This window comes from Zalophus californianus, chromosome 9 (assembly GCF_009762305.2).
Source record: "Zalophus californianus isolate mZalCal1 chromosome 9, mZalCal1.pri.v2, whole genome shotgun sequence".
In the NCBI taxonomy this organism is placed as follows: domain Eukaryota; kingdom Metazoa; phylum Chordata; class Mammalia; order Carnivora; family Otariidae; genus Zalophus; species Zalophus californianus.
The window spans coordinates 34396909-34410163 of record NC_045603.1 but is presented as its reverse complement, the minus strand read 5'-3'; positions in this window follow the sequence as shown (position 1 = coordinate 34410163).

Below are 13255 nucleotides of genomic sequence, written 5' to 3'. Positions count from 1 at the left end.
AAGAACCAAATCCCTCAAAATGATAACATTATGCAAAAACTCCCAAAGGTATAGCACCAGAGTTCAGAAAAACAATGCAAAGATACGCCAGAAAAAGATTTAAAAATCACAGTACTAAAGGAAAATATTTAAATCAATTCACACCATGATATTATATTAATTATCCTATTTGTTATATGTAGTATATTGTGGAAAATCTTTTTTTCTGATAAAAATTTTATTATAGTATTCTCCATACTAAAGTTTATTTGATATACAGTTTTGAAATTTTTATGACACCAAAGTCTGGAGAACCCCAAAATACCTAGTGAATATCCTATTCATCCTATGTCTTCTTGACTAATCAAGGGCTGAGAGGTAGAAGCAAGACAAGTAACTATATTATTTGATCTCTCTATAGGTAGAGGATGGGTTAACTGAATTGACAAATTTCAAAGCGATCAAATCAATTGGTATGGTTTAAAACTCACAGTGTTGTTTCCAGAATTTCAACCATCATTTGAGGAAAACAGGACAAATTCAAGATTCTTTTTCTTTTGATTTTTATGAAAATAAATGCTTACAGGTTTTTTCTGACATCTGGTTAACTCTTTATTCATCTTCTTTTATTCTTCTCTTTCTAAATGTTAATGGCTTTGGGGCTCTGTCCTTGGTCCTTATATCTTTTTTTTTTTTTTTTTCTCTCCATACTCTCCTCAGGTGATTTCATTCTATGTTTTCTTTCATGTGTGATTTAAATAATGGTGACATCAAAAATATTTAATTTTCTGTAACTAATAACTATAATTGTACTGACCAAAGAAATTGAGCATAGAGAGAACAAGCATCCCAGGAAGGGAGCCAGGGTGACTAAAATAGCAGAAAGGAGGAACTTGGGGGACTAAGGCACAGCTATTTTTTCAGCAGTATGAAAATATTCAATATTCCTTCCACTGGTACAGCTGAACAATGTGTGATAACTGAAAACCTTTCTTCATTTTATTTTTTTAAAGATTTTATTTATTTGAGAGAGAGAGAATGAGAGAGAGAGAGAGCATGAGGGGGGGAGGATCAGCAGGAGAAGCAGACTCCCCACTGAGCAGGAAGCCCGCCCGATGCAGGACTCAATCCTGGGACTCCAGGATCATGACCCGAGCACAAGGCAGTTGCTCAACCAACTGAGCCACCCAGGCGCCCTCCGTTCTTCATTTTAAAATGTGTTTTTGGCATAGACTATTTCTGATTTAAAGAAATTTCATTACTAATTTACTGAGTTTTTAAATCATGAACTATTTCATTCAACAAATATTTATTGGGTACTTATTGTATAGCAGGCACAGTCCTAAGTGCTTGAAATATATCAGTAAGCAAAATAAACAAATATCCCTACCCTCGTAGAATTTATAATCTAGTGGAGTGGGGCAAGGGAAGGCATAAAATTTACAGTAAACATAATAAGTAAATCATATAATATGTTTAAAAGAGCTAAGTGCTATAAAATAAGAAAAGATAAAGTAGGCTAAGGGGGTTAGAAGATTCAGGGGAAGGAGGGTACAGTTCAATTTTAAATTGAGTTGTCAGGATAAGCCTCTGAGATTTTATTGGAACAATGACTGGAAGGACTTGTAGAAGTTAGCCTTGCAGATGTTCCAGGCAGAAAAGTCAGTGAAAAGACCCTAACAGGAGTTTACAGGGCATGTCTGAGGAACAGAGAGACCCAGATATAGCAAATTCTTACCTTATGCTCTAAAGGCAATCTTATGGTTTTTAAACTTTAATTTCTTTTATGATATTTATATTCAACATTTTTCTGGTGTTCACACATGCTTTTATTCCTGGAATAAATCCCACTTGACTATGATGTACTATTACTTTTTATTTAAATTGATGAGTCCAACTTTTTCATATTTTATTTAGTTTTTCATCTATATACAAAAATGAAATTTTTTGTTTTTTGTTTATGTTTCCCTTACAATTGTTTTTTAAATCAAGGTTATTTGAGCATTGTAAAATGAGATCCAAAGTTAACACTCCTAGTCTCTCAAATACTCTTACATAAGATAGAAATTGTTCATTACTTGCCTAGGAAACTGAGGAAAGTAGGAAGGGAGGTGTTACGTAGAGATACTTTATTATTAATTGAATTTTTCTATTGGTCTATTTAACTATTTCTTAATTGAGTAAATTTTGGTAATTCCTTTTTTTAAATTTTTATTATATTTTTAAAGATTTTATTTATTTATTTGACAGAGAAAGAGATAGCGAGAGAGGGAACACAAGCAGGGGGAGTGGGAAAGGGAGAAGCAGGCTTCTTGCCTAGGACTGAGCCCGATGCAGGGTTCGATCCCAAAACCCTGGGACCATGACCTGAGCCAAAGGCAGACGCCTAATGACTGAGCCACCCAGGGTCCCTTGGTAATTCCTTTTCTAAAAAAAGGATTTTAATTTTTTAAAAAAATTGTTCATCTAATTTTTTAGTGTGTTGCAATAAATTTGTTAGTACTATTTTATTTTAAATCCTAGATTATACTGGTAGATACATTCACTTTTCCATAATGCTGCTTATTTTGACCTTATCTCTTTCTTTTCCTATCAGTCTTGCTAAACATTTGTCTATCAGTTTTTTCAAAGAATCACCTTTTGATATTGTTGGTAATGTATTTTTTTTTGCTTTCTTGTGAATTTCTTTTCTCATGTTATTTATATATTTCTTTTAGTTGTCTTTTCTAGCTTTCGGATTTGAACAACTGCTATTAAATTGCTTCAACATTATAATTTACTCCCTAAGTACAGTATTAATTGCAAACTACAAATTAATTAAGTGACCCTTTTAAATAATTTCAATTCTTATTTGCATAATTAAAAGCACATTTTTTAAATTTTATTTTTACTGCTGATCATTTATGTTAACATTGTAGTGAGATAAGTTGATCTCTGTAATATCAGTTCTTTTGGAATTTTTGAGATCTTTTGTGGTCCAGTATTTGTTCCTTTTTTAAAAAAATCATTTATGTCGGGGCGCCTGGGTGGCTTGGTCTTTGGGTGTCTGCCTTCGGCTCAGGTCATGATCCCAGGGTCCTGGGATCAAGCCCCGCATCGGGCTCCCTGCTCTGTGGGAAGCCTGCTTCTCCCTCTCCCACTCCCCCTGCTTGTGTTCCCTCTCTCACTGTGTCTCTCTCTCTGTCAAATAAATAAACAAAATCTTTAAATAAATAAATAAATAAAAATAAAAAATCATTTATGTTGAATTCAAAAGAGTGGTTATGTTTTATTTATTAGATAAAGCTCATTAATTATGGATTTTAAATCTTCCAGTATGTAGCATAAACTTTAATGTCCATATGATTATATAATACTATGCCAACTAGATTTTTTAAAAATGTGTGTTTTATTTGTTTTTGTTTGGTTATTCTGGGTTATGTTTTTATATCTGAACCAAGTAACATAGCTCTGGAAATGAGATTCATAGTTCCATAATGATCACGTTGAGTAGAAGAAACTTCTCCCAGTGAAAGAAGACACCATTAACAGAAAAGGAGCATAAACGGAAAAACATTCTAAGTAGCCAAAAATATGGGCTAATAGAAGAACCCGTACAAAGCATGGTAACCTTCTACAGGCAGTATAGTTACATTGGATTCTAGAAACTGGGTGTTGGACGAGGTCATCGAGAGGATGTGACTGCTGATTGACCCAGGAGCTGGACCTGGACAATCAGAGATTCCTCGCCTCCAGCCCTATCCTTGGAATGTGTATTCTTCCTACTGCTCCCATAGCTGGAGACATTTCAAGAATGCAACCTTGAGAGAGTAATTTGTTGTTGAGACCATCTGGACCATAATCATGACTGAACCCCACTAAGACCTCTATAGAAACTTTTAAGATTCTGGTGAGCAGATGCAGAGATTTACTCATCTTGTAGCAGCCTTAAACAACTTCATATGTAAGTTTCCTTGCTTATTAAACCCGCCACCTACCAATGTGGAATGGTCTGCCTCTTTCTTGGGTTTCTCCTTGCCCTCTGTATGGGACCTAGTTTCAGATTTCACCTGGGGAGCTCCTGAGGTTTCAAATCAAAAATTGGTGAGCCAGCCAGGGTCTGACATATGGGCCACTCACCTCCCCACCACCACAGAGAGGTCATTGGCTAACCCAGAATTTCTCCCACAATACCTCTTTCCCAAGTTGCAGAAAGAGTAAGTAAGTAAAGTTGCATTATAACAATCTTCTAGAAAGAATTGTCTGAGCCTTCCAATGGCAACTTTGTAAAATAATGAAATGATTATGACAATCTCTGTTGCATGAGGAATGCAGGCAAAATGACTCACTATAAGAGATAGAGAGATAAAAGGGGAAAGTTTGTAGTGAGAAAGGGGCTACATCATTCATGGGCAACTAAGTAAGGAGCAAAAACAATTGAAATCTAGATCAAATCAAATATCTTAAATTTGTAACCCTTATAGCTTGAGTTCCTACTACTCATAGTTCTCAGACTCAGTTTTGTCACTGTTCTTTAGTCTCTTTCCTAATATTAGAGTGACATCAGAAACTCTTTTACCAATTGCAGGGGTTTCACAAAGCCTTTAAACATAAGCAAATTCCAGAATCAATTCCAGACTCCCTTCCTTAAGGTTCTGTTCCCTTAGAACCACCCTGGTAAGAACATTTTTATTAGTCTTGTTTTGGTCAGCCAGAGCTGAGCTGTTATAAATATATGGGAATAAGAATTTAATATAGGAAATAGAAGTTTAAAAATGTGGAAGGAATTGGGGACAGGGCAGTAAAGGTCTAGATCACTACAGCCGCAAAATCAGAGAAACCGTCACTAACAATTCAGCCTGAAGCTATGTAGAGAATGGAGATTTCCAAGATCACAAGGAATTCCAAGAAGCTACTGCATCTGGCCCCGTGACCTTGTGAGATGGTGACTTGCGCTTCACTTCTGTTTTCCAGGTTACATGTGTGTCCCTTTCATTGGCAAACCCTGAGTCTTCAAAGAAGGGGATTCTTAGAAATGTAGTGCCTACCTTAGAGGGAGGTAATGATGGTGTCGAATTGACAACAGCCCATCTACCACCTAACACTTCTAGCCATAAATGAGGTGTGTGTGTGTGTGTGTGTGTGTGTGTGTGTGTGTGTGTGACGTCTTCAGTGTTACTGTGGCTGTGTTGGCTTTACAAAACGAATTAGGAAGATTTTGTTTTACTAAACTGTTGAATAGTGTGTATATATCTTCTTGGAAGTATCTCTTTTTTAAAAGACTGAAATGAATTAGCTTGTAAAACCATCTGGGCCTCGTAATCTTTCAGAAGTAATTCATGTTTTTTCCAAGAGCTTCTAAAAAATCCGCCTATTTAGGTTTTCTTCTTCGTTTTTAGTCATTTTGGAAAAAACATTTTTTTCAGAGCCTATTCTTTATTTCAACCAAATGTCAAACCTAGAATTGGCATAATATCATATTAAACTTTAAAAATATGTTTCCTAGCTATGCTTGTATTAGTCAACCTTGCTGTACAACTAACTACCCAAGAACGGCAGTTGCTTACGAGCATTTATTTTTTACTCATATGACATTTCGACTATTGCAGTTAGCTCAGTTTTTACTTCTCGAAAGCTTCATATAAATGAAATCATATAGTAGTGTATTTTATTAAGTCTTCCTTCATTCAGAACAATACTTTTAAAATTCGTCCATGTTGTGGGAGGAGTTTATTCCTTTTTATTACTGAGTAGTATTCTTTTGTATGAATATAAATATATAATGTTTATCGATACTCCTATTGATGGATACCTGGGCTACTTCCAGGACTATTATGACTACATTGCAATAAATATTCTTTCACATTTCTTTTCATTGATATATATTCTCATTTCTCTTGGGCAAATTCCTAGGAATAAACTTTCTGTGCCATAAAGCAGATATATGTTTAGTTTTACAGGAAACTGAATAATACTTTCCAAAGGAATCTGACTTCCAAGGCTGTGTTCTTGATTATGCAAAAGAGTTGAAATGAAATTTGCAAGAAAAATGGGACTTTTCCAGATAGGAAACTTAGGGGAAAATACTTCAGATTATGAGAACAATATTAGCAAAAGCACATAGTTGTGAGAATGAAGTTTACTCATGAGAGGGAAATGAAATATGGGTCTTATACACAATTAAGAGATGAGATTGCAAAGGTAATTAAGTCATGTCCTGGTGATCTGCTTGAGAGCCGTGCTAAAGATTTGCAGCTTAAAGACAGAAAAAAAAATGGAAAATCGTAAGAGTTTTTCGGGGAAAGAATGATCATTCATTCATTCATTCATTCTCTACAGTAAATATTTGCTGAATCCTAAGCATATGCAAGCATCACAATGGTCTTTGCAGTGGTTTAAGAAGTGCTAAAGGTTTGAAATAGCAAAATGTCAGGAAAGGGAAGAACATCTCTGAGAAATATTGAAAAGAACAATTCCAAAGGATTCTCTGGTTAATTAGATACAATTTCCTGAAGGAGAGTAAGGGCTTCCTATTGGCCACAACTTGCATAATCGGGAAACTGATATTGAGCTTCACCACAATAGAGAATTTAAAAGACAATCAAGTTAAGTCTAAGAAGCTGAAAGCAGAATGTTTTTTTGAAGACTTACCATCCAGGAAACACAGTAGTTCTGTTACAATACCAAGTATTTTATAATAAAAAGTTCTAAATGTAACAGAGCTTAAGTATTCCAGGTTTTTACATTAAAAAAAAAACCCTGTAAACTACTCTGTAATAAACAGAGGGCAATTTTAATTCTAAGCTGGTATACTATAGTCCAATTGCACTTATAAATTCTGTCAAATAATTTCTTAGAATAGTTTTGTTTGTTGTAGGAAATAAAGCCAAGAAGATCATATTTCCTTTGAAAATAACAATATCCAGGGATTAAAAAATTGATTTCAGGGCTTTTGAAATTAAATAATGTGTAAATATTGGTGCTCTTTTGGACTCAAGCCACACTAATTTGCAGAACTTAAAAGTAGAGGGAGATATAATAGCATATCTTTCAAGAAACAGCAGTGTGCAATCATATTTAATAATATGTTCATCTAATGTTATGCCTATAAGGATTTGGGGATATGTGTAAAACATAAGTGAGTCAGAAGAGAATCTATAGTCTAATAAAAACTCTAACAGGAATCTTTTCTCTTCTATTATTTCCACACACCCTTACCTTAAATCTAATTGTCATATTGTAATATCTTAGTTATTTGCACATACTTCTCTTGTGAGTAATACCTGAAAATTATATTTCCCACCCAGCCAGGTAGATTCTTTTATTAAATTAAATTCTGCTTTTTTCCCCTCATCTTTAGATTCTCTCTGCATCTGATAATGCTGGGGACCACCATTTGACGGTCTCTCCCCACCTATCTTCATAGATCTGTCAATTTCTGATTATGAAGGGAAGGATAATAGTTATAATTCAAAATAATAGCATGACAGGAGTAAATGAGAGGGACTGGGCCAATTCAATTGAAAGATAGTGCTAACTCAAGAATAAGTGAGGAGTACTGAATAAGTCACTTATTTTTGCAGCAGTAATGCTGCAAAAACAAATCATTCCCAAACTCAGTGGCTTAAAACTACATTATTATCCTCATCACATATCTATGGGGTGGTTGGGAATTACCTTATCTAGACTGACTTGGCTCTATTGGTTCTAAACTTCCATCAGGGCTGCTCCACATGTCTCTCACCCACCTTAGACCATTAGCTTCCAAGGCATGTTCTTCTTATGGCAAAAAGGCAGGAGTGCAGAAAAGGTCGAATAGAAACTTGATGCCTCTTAAAGCCAGAATTAGAACTGGCATACTATCAAAACTTCCCACTTCTATCAGCCAAAGCAGATCACTTGGCCAACCCCCATAAAATGGGACAGGGAAGTATATTTTTCCCATAAGGTTAAGGAAAAGCCTGAATGTTATGAACAGTCATCTAATCCGACCCAAGCAATAAAGTAATCTAAGGTATTTTCTGTAGCTAGATTTCTCTCTTTGGTTTCACACCCATATATTTCCCTATCCAGCTGTCCCCACTGGTAACACAACTTCGCAGTCCTTGACGATTCCAATCTTGCCCACTGGCATGTTTTAAAGACCTTCCATTTGTAGGTGCAGCCTCACGCAGGCCTTGAGTCAGCATAATGAGGAAGGCAGTTTGTTAGTCATTGCATTTCTGTTAAGTCTTGCTGTAGAAAGTATACATCCTTTTGCCTGGGTGAAGACCTACAGGCTTACTGAGCATTGACCTCTTTTTCTCTAAAAAATGTTTGCAGGTGTGTACTAAAACTGCGTAGGTGACTGATGTCAGCCTTCTGTGACCATCTCAAGTGACCTCAAGGAGATATCGAAAACAGGAAGAACCGGAAAAGCAGTTCAGTGGAGGCATGCAAGCAATGCTTTTGAACAATCAGATATGAGAGAAACATAACGCATTAAGATGACCCTTAGGTCTATCACATGTCTATGTGGAAATCAGTAAACCTTAATTTTTACAACTGAACAAATTGTACATTGTGACACCCAAATATTTGGAGAACTGCTTGCAAGCACATACGCTTCTTTTCCTCTTTTAGGTATAAAATCCCTTACAGCTAACAAGCTTCAGAACAGTTCTTCAGAGCAATCTCAGACTGTCTCTGGGCTATACTCCTTAGTAAGACAACAAATGAAGCATTTATTAACCTACTTTGAGGTTGGCTTTCTATTAGTTGACACACGGAGGCGGGTGGCTTTTAAACTAGGACTCTGTATCAGTTTTCTTAAGTGCCAAGAAGGAGGTAACAATAATTTGTCTTAAAAAAATGCATCGTGTGGTATTGACATTTTAACTATATTAATTCCAATTCCAATCCATGATCACAGAATATCTTTTCATTTATTTATTCTTCTTTAATTTCTTTTATCAATGTCTTATAGTTTTCAGTGTACAGATTGTCCACTTCTTTTGTTAAATTTACTCCTAAGTTTTTTTTTTTTTTGATGCTATTGTAAATGGGATTGTTTTCTTAATTTCTTTTTTGGATTGTTTGTTATTAGTGTATATAAACACAACTGATTTTTGTGTGTTAATTTTATATCTCACAACTACTGAATTCATTTATTAATTCTAATAGTTTTTTTTTTGGAGGCATCGTCAGGTTTTCTTTATATAAGATCATTTCATTTAAAATTAGAGACAACTTAACTTCTTCCTTTCTTATTTGGATGCCTTTTATTTCTTTTTCTTGTCTAATTGGTTGGACCCGGATTTCCAGTACTATATTGAATGGAAGTGATAAGAGAGAGGATCTTTGTCTTGTTCCTGATCTTAGAGGAAAAGTTTCCAGCTTTTTACCATTGAATATGATGTTAGCTATTTGTCTGTTATATATAGCCTTTATTATGTTGGGATACATTCCTTCTATACTTAATTTGTTGAGAGTTTTTGTCATGAATGAATGTTGAATTTTGTCAGGTGCTTTTTCTGCATCCATTGAGATGATGATATGATGATATGATTTTCATCCTTCATTTTCTTAATGTAGTTTATCACCTTTATTGATTTGCACTTGTTGAAACTTTCTTGCATCCCAAGGATAAATCACTGTTGATTATGGTATAATGATCCTTTTAATGTGCTATTGGATTCAGTTTGTTAGTATTTTGTTGAGGCTTTGTGCTTCTATGTTCATCAGGGAAACTGATATCAATAAGGCTGAAAAAAATAAAAATACATATTTCTATACACCAAAATGACACATACAAAACTGAAAATCAATGAAAACTAAAGACTGCATTATTAATAACAATGACAAGGAAGATACCATTTTCATTCATTTAATTGCTAAATATAATAAGAATCTAGCTTGTTCTAGGCATTCTTCTAAATTCTAGATTTCAGAGGCTGAGAAAGAAACATTTGGACAAAATTTGGATCTTCAATCTGAGAACAACTGGAAAAACAAATGATAGTGTCATTAAGAAAATACTTATTTGTTTTGGTTTTCAACTCTAACACATTTTGATCTGCAGCAAGCTATATATTATTCCATACCCAAATTTACAAAGTCAAAGTGCAGATTTTAAAAAATAATACCTACCAAAAACATCAGTCAAACCCATGCTCTTTTTTATTTTATTTTTATTTTTTTAGAAGATTTTATTTATTTGACAGAGAGAGACACAGCGAGAGAGGGAACACAGCAGGGGGAGTGGGAGAGGAAGAAGTAGGCTTCCTGTGGAGCAGGGAGCCCGATGTGGGATTCGATCCCAGGACTCTGGGATCATGACCTGAGCCGAAGGCAGAAGCTTAACGACTGAGCCACCCAGGTGCCCCCCTTGCTCTTTTTTAAAACCTCATCTTTGAATATTAGGAATTCATTTAATTATTTAAATTGATAAAAATGATAAAATGATAAAAATTGATAATTTAGAATATTATTGTTTCACGATATGCTCAGTACATATTTGAAGTGCTTATGATATTGAATCTTAGAAAATTTTTAAAAAATTTTTTAAAGGTTTCATTTATTTATTTGTCAGAGAGAGAGCAAGAGAGAGAGAGAAAGAGAGAGAGAGATTGTGCACAAGCAGGGAGAGCAGCAGAGGAAGAAACAGGCTTCCCGCAGAGCAGGGAGCCCGATGCAGGGCTCTTTACCAGGACCCTTGGATCATGACCTGAGCCCAAGGCAGACACTTAACCGACTGACCCACCCAAGTGTCCCGAATCCTAGATAAATCATTATTTTTGAAATTTTAGTCAAAAGTTGTCTCTAATTACTTTAGAAATAACTGAATTCAAAGGTACAACCAATTGTGTTTTATAGAAAGATGTATACTGTTTAGAATAAATATATATATAACAATAAAGTTTATTCCCTGTCCCGTGGCAAAAGTTGAATACATTTTCCCCATCATCTCTGAGGACACTACTATACTCCAGGGTATTAAATTGGGAAAGTAGGTCCATGTACACAAAAATACGGTCAGAGAACAATAAGCCCATGACTAGTACTACTCTTTATTCTCAAAAGAATGGTCATTTCAGGGCCCCTGCGTGGCTCAGTCATTGAGCATCTGTCTTCGGCTCAAGTCATGATCCCAGGGTCCTGGGATGGAGCCCCGCATCCAACTCCCTGTTCTGCGGGAAGCCTGTTTCTCCCTCTCCCACTCCACCTGCTTGCGTTCCCTCTCTCGCTGTGTCTCTCTCTGTCTAATAAATAAATAAAATCTTAAAAAAGTAAAAGAAAAAAAAGAATGGTCATTTCATGGGATAATAATAACTTGTATTTTGTCAATAACTGGATACATTTAATAGTTGCTTAGTTTGTGGTTTTAAAAGTGTTGGCTCATGCAATTAAAAAGAATAATTAGCTGCAGCATCAAAAGTAACAATTTTATTTTGTAGTACTTGTTCTAAAGAAATGATGATATAAATATACTGCTTTTAAAGTGGTAGTGCAATCTAATCTTAAAGAAAGCGGGGCCATCCATTATCTCCATCAGGTACGCTCTGGCTTTTAAAGAGAGATTTTGTGATGTCTGGGTGGCTCAGTCAGTGGAGCTTCTGCCTTCGGCTACGGTCACGATCCCAGGGTTCTGAGATCAAGTCCCGCATTGGGCTCCCTGCTCAGCTCCCTGCTCCCTCTACCTGCCACTCTCCTTGCTTTACTCTCTCTCTCTGAGATAAGTCTTCTCCATTTGCCAGTGATTCCTTGTAATTAGGATATTGTTATGGCTGGACCTCAAACAAAAAGGGCTTCTTGATGGTTTCATCCCTCATAGTCTTTTATCTTAGAAGCCACCTCTACTGACAATACAATTGCAAACAAAGGCTTTAACCAAGCATACAACAGCTCTCCTGGTAAAAATAGCCTCAGAGCTCACTATGGGGCTTCGAGGACTTATGTTAGGACTGCAATATAAACTAAGCAAAACAGTTTGCTTGCTCAGCAGGACTCTAAATGATACTTCCCAGGCACTAAATTCACTCAGCCAAGAAATAAATTCAGAGAAGGACTTCTCGAGAACCACTATTGACTGTCTACCATTGCTACACCATTCCTCATGTGTTGTTTTAACAATACAGTTAACTCCTGCAAGGTGTCCCAATTAATAGGGGACATTTGTGATCAATTAAATAAGATCAAGATATCCACTGATCTCTTTGACAAAATTGGTAATTGGGGATCTTATCTAAGGGATGTGATCATAATTTTGGGCCTAATACTTGTTTTATGTTCATCCTTTTGCATGTGCTGATACATGTACCGTTTGCTGCCCATTGGGACCCCCTGGAGCCATACCACAAGCCCTGGGACCGACCCCTAGATAGATTCTAACTGCCACACAGCCCATGGCTCCATTTCAGCAGGAAGCAGCCAGAGCGGTCATCGTCCCATTCCCTAATGACAGTTAGGGTTACTATTCCAGGGGGAGAAATGAGTAAGGGGTAGGTAGGGAGAGATAGGTAGGGATTATGTGATCCAGCTCACAGAAATCCCCAAAATGTGGAGGTGTGGGGAAACCAGAGATAAGGGGACAAATCGGACCACCCTGCCCTAGGCGTGTGGCGTGGGTCATGTGGGGTGAGTGTCTTTATGATAATCACATGGGAAATGATAATAACATGTGACCAACAAAGAATAACCAGGCCCTAAAAAGGAAGTAAGCCATTAAAGGTGTTATCACTAGAGATGCTAAAAGGATTTAAGTTCCCTGGTTAGCTTCCTATAAAAGACCAACACTAAAGGCCCTCATTGGCAACCCTATCACTCTTGAGAGCTTTTTCTGTATCTTCACTTAATTAACTTCTATCGCTTCACTCACAAAAATAAATAAATAAATAAATAAATACAGTGGTAGTGCAAGAATATGCTAACCTCACCATTTTTAATTAATAAAAATGTATTATTTCATAATATTATTAAGTTGAAAGAAGAAGTAAAATGTACCTTTAATATATCACACCTTTAAAAACTAGAGTTCTGGCAGAAAAAATTTTTTTTTCTTTCATAGAAACATTTATTAGAATTAGACACTGAATGAAAAGCAAGCTAAATAAATAGATTTGGTGAAGCGTTTTACCATTAAAAAATTTACTCGAAAATTTTTAAAATTTTAATTTTGTAGTTAAAAATTGATTAGGAAGATCGCTAATTTACATAAAAACTGGCTCATTATCATACCAGCTGCTGAAAAATTTGTGAAACAAGTTTCATGTTGCCAAGCAGAACTGCAGGCTGTCTTAGATGTAAAAATATCTGCAGG